Raw genomic sequence first — 16456 nt, forward strand, 5'->3', positions numbered from 1 at the left:
CCATAGTACCAATCTTTCCCAACACCTTGTACGGACCATAATACTTTGGTGATAATTTATTATCCTTCTTAGCTTGCTTTAGGGACATTTGCTTATATGGTTGTAGCCGTAGGAATACCCAATCACCTACATCAAAACTTCTTTCACTGCGATGTTGATCTGCCTGTTGTTTCATTCTATTTTGTGCCAACACGAGGTTATCCTTTAAGAGTTGGAGGACTTGTTGTTGATGTTCGATGTGATGTTCCACTGCTTGAACTTTAGATTTTTCTCTTAAATATGATGTGATTGATGGTGGTTGGTACCCATAAAGTGCCATAAATGGGGTCATTTTTGTTGCTGTATGGAAGGAAGTGTTATACCACCATTCAGCCAGAGGCAACCATTTGACCCATTGTGTCTGTTTATCAGATACAAAGCAACGAAGATATCCTTCCAAACATTTGTTTACTATCTCAGTTTGCCCATCAGATTGAGGATGATAAGATGAGCTATGAGCTAACTGAGTACCAAGACAAGAAAATAATTCTGTCCAAAAATTTCCAGTGAAAATGGGATCTCTGTCACTTACAATAATCTTTGGGTTTCCATGTAGCTTTTGAACTGTTTCCATAAATGCAGTAGAAACTGTACTGGCTTTAAATGGATGTGATAATGCACAAAAGTGTGCATATTTGGTAAGTCTGTCAACTACCACCATGATGACACTCTTTCCCTCAGACTTGGGTAAACCTGTGATAAAATCCATTGAAACCTCCTCCCAACGTTGGCTTGGAATGGATAAAGGTTGTAATAGACCCGGTGTCTTAATTGTTTCAACTTTATTTTGTTGGCAAACCAAACATTCTGCCACAAACTTTTGAATATCTGATTTAAGGCCATCCCAAAAAAATTCCTTCTTAACCCTGTGGTAAGTTTTTAAAAATCCTGAGTGCCCTCCTAAGGGAGAAGTGTGCAATTCCATAAGAATCTTTTGTTTTAGCTGGGAATTCTTACAGAGGTATAAGCGATCTTTGTACCATAACGAATCATTTTTCCAGCTAAATGTATCAGAAGTACTTGAATCTTGTTGTAGCTTTCGAATAAGTGCCCACACTTCTTCGTCATTCTTCCATTCCTCCTTTGCTTCGTTTATCCAATCTGGTTGGATAATAGAAATGGCACACAACAATGCTTCCATATCCTCATCCTTTCTTGAGAGTGCATCTGCCACCACATTTTGCTTCCCTTTTTTGTAGATGATTTCAAAGTCATAACCCAACATCTTTGTGACCCACTTTTGTTGCTCTTCAGAGGATAATCTTTGTTCTAAAAAGTATTTAAGGCTATCATGATCCGTTTTTACCTTGAAGTGTCTTCCCATTAGGTAGGGTCGCCATTTCTTAAGTGCATGGAGTATTGCCAACATTTCCTTCTCATAAATAGCTTTGCTTAAAAACTTTCCCTTGATTGGACGACTTTCAAAAGCAATGGGTCTTTCATCTTGCATTAGAACAACACCAATTCCATTTCCTGAAGCATCACATTCCACAATAAAGGTTTTTGTGAAGTCCGGTGTAGCTAAGACTGGTGCTTGGCACATTGCCTCTTTAAGATGTTTAAAGGCCTTTGTTGCTTCCGGAGTCCATGAAAATGAATCTTTCTTCAATAATGTTGTTAGAGGTGCTGCTATTCTCCCATAATTCTTAACAAACTTGCGATAATACCCTGTCAACCCAAGAAATCCTCGCAGATGCTTTATGGATGTGGGGATTTTCCATTCCTTAATGGCTTTAATTTTGCTAGGGTCTACCTTAACTCCTTCATGAGATACAATATGACCCAAATATTCCACCTCCTGGACTCCAAAGAAACATTTGGATCTTTTTGCATATAATTGTTTCTCCTCCAATAGTTGTAGCACCTTGTCAACATGTTCAACATGATCCTTCCAAGACTTGCTGTAGATTAGTATATCATCAAAAAATACTAACACAAATTTTCTAAGGAATGGTTTGAAAATTGAATTCATCAAACCTTGAAATGTTGAAGGTGCATTGGTAAGGCCAAAAGGCATGACCAAAAATTCATAATGACCCTCATGAGTTCTAAATGCCGTTTTTGGAATGTCTTCAATCTTCATTCTGATTTGATGATATCCCGAACGAAGATCCAACTTGGTGAAGTAAATTGATCCATGCAATTCATCCAGTAATTCATCAATGACAGGAATGGGGAACTTATCTTTAATAGTGAGCTTGTTGAGCTCCCTATAATCTGGACACATGCGCCATGATCCATCCTTCTTGTGCACCAATACTACTGGAGCTGAGAAAGAACTTTGACTCGGTTGAATTATACCAGCCTCTAGCATTTCTGCAACCATACGTTCAATTTCACTTTTTTGGACATATGGATATCTGTACGGCCTGATGTTTGGAGGAACACTTCCTGGAATCAGATGAATAGCATGATCATGATCACGCATAGGTGGGAGACCTTTGGGAGTCTCAAATACCTTGGAATGATTGTCCAGGACTTTTTGGAGATCTGGAGAAATAGATGATTCCAATGTGGAAACATCTAGCGAACATAATTGTGCAATTACACCTCTTTGCTCCTTTTTTAGAAGCTTTGTCATGCCATTAGAGCTGATTATCTTTCCTGGTTTCCCTGCAATACCCCTTAATTCAACTTCCTTTCCTTCCACAGAAAATTTCATGAAAAGTTCTTGAAAATTAAAAGCTATTGTACCCAAGGATTGTAGCCATTGGACTCCTAGTACAACATCAGCACCTCCCATTGGAATGGAAAGCATTGGGCTAGTCAATACATATTCTCCCATGGATAGCTTGATATTATGGCACTTTCCAGAACAATTTATTGTTCCTCCATTTGCAATCATCACTTGACACTCTGGTGCTGGATATAGGAAGCAATTCAATTCTTTTGCTACCCTACAATGAATAAAATTGTGGGTGCTTCCTGAATCAATCAACACTATTACCTTTTTCTTCTTGATTTGTCCTTCTATCTTGATGGTTTGAGGAGTGGTAATTCCCGCCAATGCATTACAAGATATGGTCGGATTTATTTGTTCTTCATCTAGGCTTTGTTCCTGGAATATATCCTCTTCTTTTGACCTTTCTTGCTCCTTTTCTTCTTCCTCTTCACAATCTATGTAGAATAATTTCTTCTCAGCACACTTATGACCTTTTGTGTATTTGCTATCACAATTGTAACAAAGCCCTTTTGCTCTTTTTTCTTCCAATTGTTGTGGTGTCAACCTTGTAGGTTGTGGAAGACTATGGGCAACAACACTTCCGTCTTTATAGTTGTGAATGGTATGCTTCCTAGTTGCCATAATTTTGCTTTCCATTTTTCTTGCTAACCTGAATGCCTTCTCTAATGAATCAGGTTCCCAAAGGCGCACATCATGTTGGATATTATCCTTTAAAGACCCTATGAACACATCAATCCTATGCTCCTCTGGAATATCTTTTACCCTTATGTTCAATTTTTGGAACTCCTCAATGTGCTCCATTATTGAACCCTTTTGTTTGAGACTTATCAATTGGCTAAAAAAAGTGTTGCTTTTTGTATCCTCATAATGTGCTATCAATTCTTCCGTAAAAATTGCCCAAGTGATAAATTGTTTACGAGAACAAAGCCATTGATACCATACAAACTGATTTGGTTCCAAATATAAAGTTGCCATACGTACCTTTTGTGTGTTTTGCACATTATTGAGATCGAAGAATTGCTCCATCTGTAATATCCATGTGGCGGGATCCTTGCCATCAAACTTCCTCATATCGATTTTTGGAACATGGTGAGTCTTCGATCCAACATTAGAGTCTATGGAATCATGATTAACATTTCTTTTGTTCTCATCATGAGTTTCCTTTAGTACTCTTTCACCCTTAGTGACCATTTCTTGTAGCAACTTATCCATCTTATCATCCATGCCATCAATTTTAGCGTCCATGCCATTCACCTTAGCTTCCATGCCATCCATCTTAGCTTCTACACCTTTCTTTAAACCGTCCATCTTAGCTTCTACATCCTTCCTTAAACCATCCATTTTAGATTCTGTTGCTTTTTGTGCAAGTGACACTCGTTGCACTTGTTCTTGTAATTTTGATATATCATATAGCATTTCTTCTTCTTCTTCATGAGTCATGCTAGAGCTTTCAGGCTCCTTACTAGGAGTTTGCATTTTCTTTCCTCGGGGCATCAGTTACCGATAATAATTCTCTAATATGCCCTTTGAATTCCTTCAAAATAAATTTTCAAACCAAGCTTAAGCAAAAATTAAAGAAAATCTACACACCTTTTTTCACTTTGTAGGAGCTCGATATTGCCTCCGATGTATCTCTATACTTTCTAATTATCTAGTTCTGAATTTGTGACCTGTAGTAGCCCTCTGTTTCCTCTTTCCAATGCCACAAGTCTGACCCAAATTGGATTCTCCAAGGAAGAGTTATGCGAAATCTCCCACAGTGACTTGATTATAGACTAGTTCAGTAGAGTGAACTTGTACGACGTGCCACGTGTCACTGTTTCAACCTTTGACTCTGAAAAATATATAAAAGAAAACTACAGTCCGTTCTATTTCTGTAACTTCTTACGAAATTTCAATCCGATGCTCAGAAAGAAAGTTATGACGATTTTCCCCAGGTCACCTGTTTTGAGTGTAATTCAGGAGTCTGCAGAAAGACCAACTTCCTCAGATCATATCTCCGAAAATATCACGCGAAAAACTCTGAAATTCGGACCCAAGGTTCAGCGCGATTTCTTCTCAAATGGGTTTTGTTTGCGACTTCTGAAACGTTACAGAAAAAAAGTTATAGCGAAAATTCCACTATGACTTGTTTGGAGCAGCGAAACCCTAGAATCCAGAGCTCTGATACCAAATGTTATGAAACCAGCTCACAAAAAGATAGAAAAGAGAGATCCACGCCTTAGAATTCAGCCTCTTCGAGGGGGCAACCTCCTTTACATTACATAAATGAACAATTCTTGGATGATACAAATGACAAAACCTCCTTTCTATATATAGGAGTCTAAGGAGTCACAATATAATCCAGCCGACCTAACAATAATAATATAAAGCCACAAAAATAATAATAGAGGGATTCTATGGGGCACAGAAATAACAATATGTGGGTAATAGGGGCACAACAATATAAATAAGGGGTATAACTACAATAGTAATGGGGTAATCACTAGTATTATAGGGACCCAACATCTTTAACCAATGCAGACACCTCATTGTCATGATAACATACCATGATATTGTACACATCTTACAATCCATGGCTTCATTCAATAAAAAATTGTTTGAAATGTATAAATGAAGTGCATCCCACTCTCGACAAAATGTATCAAAAAATCATAATTCACCAATAAATATTAGTTATCAATATTAATAATTGATGAAAGAATAAAAAATAAATAAGTATGATATATACAAAAATGAAAAGTTATATATATATATATATATATATATATATATCTACCTCTCACTTTTGTCGTTCTACCTTTTTCCCCAATAGGTGCTCCCCTTCAAATTTTTGATGGAGTTCACATCCCAAATGCAATCCACACACATATTTGCTGCTAATATAGGAAGATACTGGCTAATATACACCATGAATTGATATGACATATATCCCTCCACCATAGAACCCTTAGGACGTGCTCTTTTTCTAACCAAAGCCTTCAATGATTTCAACTGCCTCTCCACCATCCACAGTGGCCTTGTGTGTATAGGTCCAACACAATTCAATCTCCTCAACTTGGTGTATGAGGTAGTGTTCAGTGCATTGAAAAATGTCAAAGATATACACTTTTTCATTTCACACATTAGCTGAGAAATGTCTCTCTCCCAATGCTTTATATCGTCTTTATGTATTTCTTTCAACGACAACCATTTATATATGATGCAAGAAAATAAGTACATGTGTCAACAAAACATAATATATTACATTACAAGTAAAACACATGTCATTAATTTAATCAACAACTAATTGAAAAAACACTCGACATATAAATCACTACTTACCTCATGTATTTTCCAAGATCATATATAACTTGTTTGACATTGTTGTCACAGTCATCTGGAGAAATATAGGTAGAACATATTGTAATAATAAAAATGAATTGTTATTTGTTTAATCCAAAGTAGACAAGAAAGAACCATAAAGATGTATATATACCAACATCAAAATATATATACCAAAATAATTACCTTAATGAAGGTATGACAATCGTGTGCTTTTACCCCACGAAATTCACCTTCTTTGTTAAGATATTATTTATGTTTGAAGAAAATCTACTAGGAAATTTAATTCTTCGAATGACCTCTGTTAGATGATCACTTTGCTTTTTTGTTAATAACCATGGAAGGTTGTTTCAATCTCCATTTTTATTTGATTGTATCCCACTCTTCATTGCATGATTGGCTTCCACAATGTCATTACAAATTTTGAGGATTTTTTTCTTTCCTACCATCTATGATTCACCATAAAGTTTCTATCACATTATTCCTGATATACATTGTATCAAACAGATGAGCTATTTTTAGGTGGTCATAGTAGGGAAACCTCATGAATTGAACGGGATAACTTTTCATTTCTCGTGGAAGCCAATGTCCTTCACATCGTTTTTTGTTATATTCCAACTTCCATAGGTGAGGTGCCATTCTTTGTGGTTTTAATCTAGTCTCTTTTTCCTCATGGAAAAAATGTTTTTCAGTAGCATGATACCTATGGTTCTTAGAGAGGAAGTGCCTATACTCATCAAACACATCCTTTCCTAAACCTATTGAACAATGAGATTTCATCTTAGGACCACAAACTAGACATGCAAATTTACCCTTAGTTTGAAGGCCTGTAAAAGATGGATTAATGTCAATTATAAACGAAGTGATTCTTTAAAATACATGCATGATATGATCTAATTGAAATAATTATATACTATTAAAGTGCAATGGAACGTTAATTACATACCACAAAAATGTGTTAGTCTTGAGGCATCATGAATTGTCCATACAAGTATTCCACAAAATTGAAATTTCTCTACCCTATTGGTTTACAAATTTCATACATAGTATGCCAGACCATAACTTCATTAACTTGTCAATCAGAGGCTTGATATGTACATTCATATCCTTAACTTGGTACTTACCTAATTGTTTGAAATTACACATAATTACTACTATGATATATACATATAAGTAAATAAATAAATATAACATATTATGCAACAAATAAGCTAAACAAATGAAAATGTTACAATATTAAAAAAACTAATGAAAGCAAATACCCGAAACAATCATTGTCAACAAATGTGCTCCCTCTTTATTGACATCCAAGGAGGAAGGTCATTGTTGATAACAAAAATCAGCCACACTGAGTAAATAGACCTAAGCTCTCCAAATGGATTAACACCGCCAACTACCAATGAAAGCCTAACATTACGAGGTTCATCTTTAAAATGCAAACATTTTTCGTCAATTTCCCTAAATGCATAACCACTTGCAAGCATTCAAAGAAAATCATCTTCATTTATCTTCTGTGCATAGTAATCCATAAGTTGTGCTATGCTTTCACACATGAACAATCACAGCAAACATGGAATTATGAGAATATGACGAAGAACCTTTTGAGACACCTTTTCTGTTATTTAATTAGTTTGATATCTACTACTATCACAATATGGGAAATTTGTTTTCAATGCATGTTTTCCATAATATATAATATGACCATTAGAACATGCATCTATAGCTCAATACTGCATTCCAATTTATTTCATAATGACATATAAATCTTTGTATGTGTGAGATAACTTATTTGACGATGGTAACATAAATTCACCTAACAATCTAGTACAACTTAAAAATCACTAGTTAGTGTAAACAATATTAATCATAAATATTGCATTTTTATTTCACAATAATTAACACTAAAAATAAAGGAAAAAATCAACCTTTCACGTGATGAAACATATTACATTATATCTTAGGATCTATGTCATACAAGTGTTTGAGAAACCATTCAAAATCTTTAAGTTCACCAACAATAATGTAGTAGAGAGAATATTTACTCTTGAACCTTCATAAAGTCATGTCGCTGCCTTCTCTAGCACATGTTCATCATCACAAATAACATCTTCGTTCTCATCACCAAACACATCTTGGATCAATTCATTTTTACCATCATATGGAACTATGTTATTAATTCCGTCTTGGTGGCGATCCCGAGGAGGGACACGTGGTTGTGACCGTTTAATTCTTTCAGTTCCGAGTTAAGTTTGGTGGCAGGGTTTTTGGTATGTGACTTTAATGGGTTTTATTGTATGTCGTCCTCTGCTCTGTGCTAGCCTCGAGCTTGCAACCTTGGATTATCACTTTTGTCGAGGGTGTTTGGAACTCATTTCTCTTTTGTTGTGGTTTGGCTCTATGGGTACTTTGTGCCTTCACCTGGTTCTTGTGATGGTTGGTCAGTATCGTGCCTTATTTGTCCCGTATGGTGGTTTTGTTGTGCTTTGCTAGTTCTCTATGGTTTGTTGGTGCCGTGCCTCTGCTCGTTATCTGTAGCGACTCACTGCTCTGGTTTTTGGAGGGTTTCATGTCTCTTCCTCTCGCAAGTCTATTTGCCTCTATTATTTGCTTCAAGCTCATCTCTACTATGTTTGTGGTGATTTGTATGTTGATGTTGGGTCTAGTGACGGTTCGGCTCTGCAAATTTAGGTTCCTATCTAGCTGCTGCATAGGACGGTTCGGCAAACTCGCTCGCAAGTAAGCTTCTCCTTCCAATTTCAATTTCACCCCTTATTTTTGAGGTTCTAACACTCTAGCTCCTTGGTGAGCAGGCAAAACGCGTCCATGGCTCTTTTGCTGGTGGAAACCCTCTGTTGCGGGTCTCAACTCTCGTCCTCTGTCACGAAATCGATCCTCCTCCAGGTAAAAACCCTCGTTCCTCTTCCAGTTGGCTATTCACTGTTGTTTTTGGTTTTCGTGGCTCAAACTGACTGTTGCCCTGCTCTGTGGTGGTGTGCAGGCCCTTCCAGGGAAGTGCTGCTCCACAGCTTCGTCCTGGGGACTGTTCGCGGGCTTAGGGAAACCCGGGTAGGGTCTTTTCGTGGTTGTAGCGGTTTCTTTCTTGCTTTGTTTCTTGTTTAGTCTACAATCGCTCTGTCGCTTACTCTTGTTTGTAATCAGCTATGTCCTTGGGGTTTTGGTTCCTTTGTGTCTGTATGTGATTATCGAGGTGTTCATTCCCTCATTGTTTGATTTAGGCCTAGCCTGTGGACTGTAATGTGTTTGGTTTTCATGGGTTTGGAACCCTCCACAATTTCCAGATAAGGTTTATACAATGAATTTTGTTGAATGAAAAAAATGAAAATGCAATGTACAGGAAATGCTTTTGAATGCAGAATATAATAGTACTTGGGTTTTGTTTTGTTGAGAAAAGAAATCTATGTGTTCGTGTACCTCTGTTCGGTTTCGGTTTTTAAATGCTGCCTATTACAAATGCTTGTCGATGCTTATTCGAATCTTTTGAATAAATGGTTTCACTGCCTTGCTTTCATTTTGATGCCTGAAACTTCTATGCACAGGGACTATAATAAAAAATAATCTACTTCCTTAATGACAGATTTTGAATTGTTTGATATTATAGAAATTCAAATAATTGTGAATTACAACTTCTGGGCTCTCTCTCCTCTCTGGATGGCAGCCCTTCCATCCTCTCTGATTTTTCATTTTCAATACATTATTAGCAGTTTCTTTACAATTGAGGAACTGTTCCTCAGTTACTTTTCAGTTGCTTAACAATTTCTTCAAACAAGTTCCTAACTAATCCTATCTTGATCTATTTGTCTAATTTAAAAACTAAAAATGGCTAAGTCAGCCTTAATTTTAAATGAAACTAAAATGAAACAGAAACTCAAAATTTTTTCCTCTCTATCCAGCAAAATAAAATAAAAATAAAAACATTTCCCAGCTGTCGCCTCTTCACTCGGATGCTCCTGCATTAGGCTCCCGGGGTAAATTAAACTCATGGCTCCTGTCCATGAGCTCTTCAATAGAGTACCCGACGCTTTGAATCTAGCCAACATCTAACCAAGAACTATCTTCAATAAGATGACCCTTCCACTTGACTAGGTACTGCAAATATTCCTTCCTTCGAGTCCGTATAGCCACCTGGGTATCTAGGATCTGTTCGATCTCTAGAGGCTTTGCTGGGGGCATTTGTTTAATCCACGAATCATTCTCATTCTGGGTGTCCCATGTTCGTCTTTCCAAAATGTCTTCTTCATCTGCCGCAATGTAGGGGTACAGATCTGCCACATTGAAAATGGGTGAAATTCCAATACCTGGGGGTAACTGCAATTCATAATCATTCGCAGAAAACTTTCGAAGTATCCTGCAAGGCCCAATTTTTTTCCATTTCAACTTGTTGTATTCGCCTTTAGGAAACCTCTCCTTGCATAGGTGTGCTAATACCAAGTCTCCTACGTTGAATTGTACCTCCTGCCTTTTCAAATATGCCTTTTGCTTGTATCTTTGGTTGTTGTCTTGTAATTTTAATTTCACCTATTCATGAATATTGTTGATTGCCTTTGCAAAATATTCACCATCAGCACTCCTGCGCTCCAACTGACCCAAATCCCGTAACTCATGTACTCCACATGGGTGCATTCCGTATAGGATCTGGAAAGGACTACTGCCTGTGCTTCGGTTGTGCAAATCGTTATAAGCAAATTCCGCTTGTGCAAGCACACGATCCCACTATTGAGAATTTTCTCCAACCAAACTCCTCAATAAATTTCCGAGACTTTGGTTCACCACTTTAGTTTGACCATCGGTCTGTGGATGATAAGCTGAGCTGAATTTTAGTTTGGTGTCTAATATTTTCCATAAGGTTCGCCAAAAATGTCCTGTAAACTTAACATCTCGGTCCGAAACAATAGACTTCGAAAAGCCATGTAATCTGACTATCTCGGTAAAGAACAAATGTGTTACATGTGTGGCATCACTGGTTTTCCTGCATGGAATGAAATGTGCCATTTTGGTGAAACGATCCACCAACACCATGATGGGATCGAATCCCTGTTGTGTCTTGGGTAGACCTAAGACAAAGTCTAAACTGATTGAGTCCCATGGTCTGTTCGGAATAGGTAAGGGCGTATACAACCTTGTGTTTTGGCTGTGTCCCTTTGTAAGATGACACACTTTGCATCTAGTCACAAACCTCTGTACATCTCTGCGCATCTTCAGCTAATAGTAAAAGTGGCTCAACTGATCCAAGGTATGGTCTATGCCAAAATGCCCGGCTAAACCTCCAGTATGCTTTTCCTGGATTAAGTTCTTTCTCATAGAACATTCCAGAATACACAACTGCCCTCCTTTGAACAACAACCCTTCCTGCATATTATAGTCCAGCCATGAACTGTTATCTCTCAACAATGGATTTTGGAAAGCTTCATAAGCTTCCTCAAAATTTGCATCTGCCTCATACAAGTCCTTAAGATGTTCGAATCCTAATACTTGTATCGTACTTTCCTGTAGGATCAAATTCCTCCCGCTTAACGCATCTGCCACTTTGTTGGTTTGACCACGGATGTGTTTCAACACAAATGTAAAACTTTGTAGGTACTCCACCCACTTCGCATGTTTATGGTTCAGCTTATGTTGCTGCATAATGTACTGCAATGCAGAGTTGTCTGAAAATAAGATAAATTCATTGGCCAACAAATAATGTCTCCAATGCTTTAGCGCTTGAACCACTACATAAAATTCCTTGTCATAAGACATGTACTTCTACCTACTTTCATTTAGTTTCTCACTGAAATAGGCTACTGGCTTGTCCTCTTCGCTGAGTACTGCACCAATGGCTATTCCACTGGCATCACAACAAACTTGAAAAAGTTTGTTAAAGTCTGGTAATCTCAAAATCAGTTTTTCAATAATTTTCCTTTTGAGCAGCTGAAAACTCTTCTCTGCCATTTCTGTCCAATGGAAAGGCTGATTTGCCTTCTTAATGGTGTCCACCATGGGTGCACAAATCCCACTGAAATTTTTAATAAATTTCCGATAAAAACTCACCAATCCATGAAAACTCCATACCTCAAACAAACTTTTGGGAGATGGCCAACTAACTATGGTTGCAACCTTTTCCGGATCCATTTTTAGTTCATTCTTAGAAATCACAAATCCCAAATAAATTAACTCCTTCTTGAAAAAAGAACATTTTTTCAAATTTATCAGTAATTTATTCTGCTGCAGTTTTTCCAATACATACCTCACGTGTCGAAAATGCTCTTCCTTCATCTTGCTGAATATAAGTATATCATCCAGATATACGATCACAAATTTTCCAATGAATTCCTTCAGCATATCGTTCATCAACCGCATGAACATGCTAGGGGCATTGCTCAATCCAAATGGCTTAACCAACCATTCATACAAGCCTTCATTAGTCTTGAAAGTTGTCTTCCACTCGTCACCTTCTCGAATTCTGATTTGGTGGTAGCCGCTTTTCAGGTCTATCTTTGAAAAGTACGCTGCTCCACTCAAACAATCCATCATATCATCCATCCGAGGTAAAGGGAACCTATACCTGATAGTAATCTTGTTAATGGCCCGGGAATCCGTGCACATTCTCCACTCACCTCCTTTCTTGGGAGCTAAAACAGTCGGAACTGCACAAGGGCTTAAACTCTCATGAATCAATCCTTTATCCAACAACTCCTGCACCTGCTTTCGAATTTCTTCATTATCCTTCGGACTCATCCAGTAGCCAGCCTTATTTCGCAACTGGCTCCTGGAATAAAATCAATATGGTGACTAATGCTCCGCTTTGGTGGTAATTTGTTTGGTAGATCATCTACCACAATATCACTAAACTCTTGCAGCATGTCCTGTATCTCTTTAGGTAAGTCGGTGACTTCAGTATGGATCAATACTAGTTTTGGCCTTCGCACAACTGCATACTTCACCTCATCATCCTCCATTTGTCGCAAAAACTCTTTTCTGCCTAACAGTAGTGCTTTTGTCCCACTGGTTTCTGTAGCATCCTCTTCCTTCATGGGCACTAGGGTATGCTTTATCCCATCTTTAACAAACTTGTAACAATTTGTTGCCTCGTCATGGACGACCTTCCTATCATACTGCCATGGTCTGCCCAACAGAATATGGCACACGTCCATAGGCATGATATCGCAAGTCACCTTGTCCTTGTACTTGCTAATATGAAACTCTACTTCACACTGCTCATCGACCAGCAGTTGGTGACCTTTCTGCAACCAAGACACCCTATATGGAGTTGGGTGCTTCAACTTCTTCAAACCCAATTTTCCCACCATTTCAGTAGCTACCAGATTATCAGTACTTCCACTGTCTATAATTAATTTGCAGCATTTCCCATGCGACTTGCATACAGTCCGAAACAATGCTTTCCTCTGTGTCTGATCAGCTACTTCCTTAGCTGGTTTTAATAATACCTTGTTCAACACCAAGGCTTCCCTGGTTTCTGGCATATTTTCCACCTCCTGTGGTGGTGCCTCCACTTCATTGGGCTGAGCGACATATGCTCCCCTCTACCCAGTTTTTTCATTTTCAGGACATTCAAAGGACCTGTGTCCCCACTTGTGACACTTGTAACACTGATAGGCATTTCCTCTGCCTCTGCCATTACCTCTTCCTCACTGGTATGACCTTCCTCCTCTGGTGTTACCTTCCCTTTCACTCTGTCCCGAAGTCTTCGAACTACTGCCCTCTTCATTGTTGTTGGCAGTCCTACCTCTGCCAAAGGTTTGTCCCTGACCTCTACCAGAACCACGTCCTCTTCTGGCATTTTGTTTCCTAGCAATCTTTTCCTCTGCCTTCAAAGCACTCTGATAAGCTTCCTCTATGGTCTTAGGGGAAAGAATACTAATTTCATCTAGGATCTCCATCCGTATACCATTTACAAACCTCGTTGTTTTCTTAGGGGTATCTTCAACATAACTAGCTCTCAGGTTAACTTTATAAAATTCTTCAGTATATTCCTTCACGGTCATCATTCTCTGCTTCAGGTTCTGTACTTGTCTATAAAGGGAAATTTGATAATCTTTAGGCAGAAACTTTCTCTTCATTCTAGCAACCATCCTGTCCCATTTTTTAATCAATGGTTTGTTTAATCTCCTCCTTTCTGCCTGTACATTGTCCCACCATAGTGCTGCATGTCCCTTCAATTTGGTGACAACAAACCTGATCCTCTTGTCTTTGTTGATTTCTTCATACTCAAAATATTTATCTAGTTCACTTATCCAGTCTAACAATGCCTCTGTGGACAAACTGCCATCATAATTAGAGAGCTCCGGTCTTGGCTTGCTGCTAGCCAACAAAACTGACCTCAATAGCTTAATTTCTAGTCCTTCGTCATCTGACCCATCCGTCGTGGCTATGTTTTCCTCCTCACTGTCATCCCCACCTTCCGGATCTCTACGCCTTCCTGCTTCCACTGCTGCCAAATGCGCAGTTAAATTCCTAATTTATTCTCTCAACCCTTCATCTGCTACTCTTCTGATGGCTCTTCCTTGACCCCTTCTTCCTACCTCCATCTTTACTGAGAGAAAGGAACAATCTGCTCTGATACCAAAAATTAGTGGTGATCCCGAGGAGGGACACATCGTTGTGACCGTTTAATTCTTTCGGTTCCGAGTTAAGTTTGTGGGCGGGTTTTTGGTATGCGACTTTGATGGGTTTTATTGTATGCCGTCCTATGCTCTGTGATGGCCTCGGGCTTGCAACCTTGGATTATCACTTTTGCAAGGGTGTTTGGAACTCATTTCTCTTTTGCTGTGATTTGGTTCTGTGGGTGCTCTATGCCTTCGCTTGGTTCTTGCGATGGTTGGTCAATATCGTGCCTTGTTTGTCTCGTATGGTGGTTTTGCTATGCTTTGCTGATTCTTTGTGGTTTGTTGGTGTTGTGCCCCTGCTCATTCTTTGTAGCGACTCACTGCTCTGGTTTTTGGAGGGTTTCAGGTCTTCTTCCTCTCGCAAGTCTATTTGCCTCTATTATTTGCTTCAAGCTCTTCTCTGCTCTGTTTGTGGTGATTTGTATGTTGATGTTGGGTCTAATGACGGTTCAGCTCTACAAATTCAGGTTCTTGTCTAGCTGTTGCACGGGATGGTTTGGCAAACTCGCTCGCATGTAATCTTCTCCTTCCAATTTCAATTTCACCCCTTGTTTTTGAGTTTCTAACACTCTGGCTCCTTGGTGAGCAGGCAGAATGCATCCATGGCTTTTTTGCTGGTGGAAACCCTCTATTGTGGGTCTCAGCTCTCGTCCTCTGTCACGAAATCGATCCTCCTCCAGGTAAAAACCCTCGTTCCTCTTCCAGTTGGCTATTCACTGTTGTTTTTGGTTTTTGTGGCTCAAACTAATTGCTTCCCTGCTCTGTGGTGGTGTGCAGGACCTTCCAGTGAAGCATTGCTCCACAGCTTCATCCTGGGGACTATTCACGGGCTTAGTGAACCCCGGGTAGGGTCTTTCCGTGGCTGTAGCGGTTTCTTGCTTGCTTTATTTCTTGTTTAGTCTACAATTGCTCTGTCGCTTACTCTTGTCTGTAATCGGTTATGCCCTTGGGGTTTTGGTTCCTTTGTGTCTGTATGTGATCACCGAGGTGTTCATGCCCTCGCTTGTTTGATTTAGGCCTAGCTTGTGGACTGTAATGTGTTTGGTTTTCATGGGTTTGGAACCCTCCACGATTTCCAGATTATAGGGTTTATACAGTGAATTTTATTGAATGAAAAAAATGAAAATGCAATGTATAGGAAATGGTTTTGAATGCGGAATATAATAGTACCTTGGTTTTGTTTTGTTGAGAAAAGAAATCTATGTGTTGGTGTACCTTTGTTCGGTTTCAGTTTTTAAATTCTTCCTATTACAAATGCTTGTTGATGCTTATTCAGATCTTTTGAATAAATGGTTTCACTATCTTGCTTTCGTTTTGATGCCTGAAACTTCTATGCACAGGGAATATAATAAAAAATAATCTACTTCCTTAATGACAGATTTTGAATTATTTGATATTATAGAAATTCAAATGATTGTGAATTACAACTTTTGGGCTCTCTCTCCTCTCTGGATGGCAGCCCTTCCATCCTCTCTGATTTTTCCTTTTCAATACATTATTAGCAGTTTCTTTACAGTTGAGGAACTGTTCCTCAGTTACTTTTCAGTTGCTTAACAATTTCTTCAAACAAGTTCCTAACTAATCCTATCTTGATCTGTTTGCCTAATTTAAAAACTAACAATGGCTGAGTCAGCCTTAATTTTAAATGAAACAAAATGAAACTAAAATGAAACAAAAACTCAAAATGCTTTCCTCTCTGTCCAGCAAAATAAAATAAAATTAAAAACATTTCCCAGTTGTCGCCTCTTCACTCGGATGCTCCTACATCACGTCTTCTTATATAAGA

The sequence above is a fragment of the Pinus tabuliformis genome, chromosome Q (genome assembly GCF_031772625.1).
Source record: "Pinus tabuliformis cultivar Carrire ecotype Pingquan chromosome Q, CPIR1, whole genome shotgun sequence".
NCBI lineage: Eukaryota > Viridiplantae > Streptophyta > Pinopsida > Pinales > Pinaceae > Pinus > Pinus tabuliformis.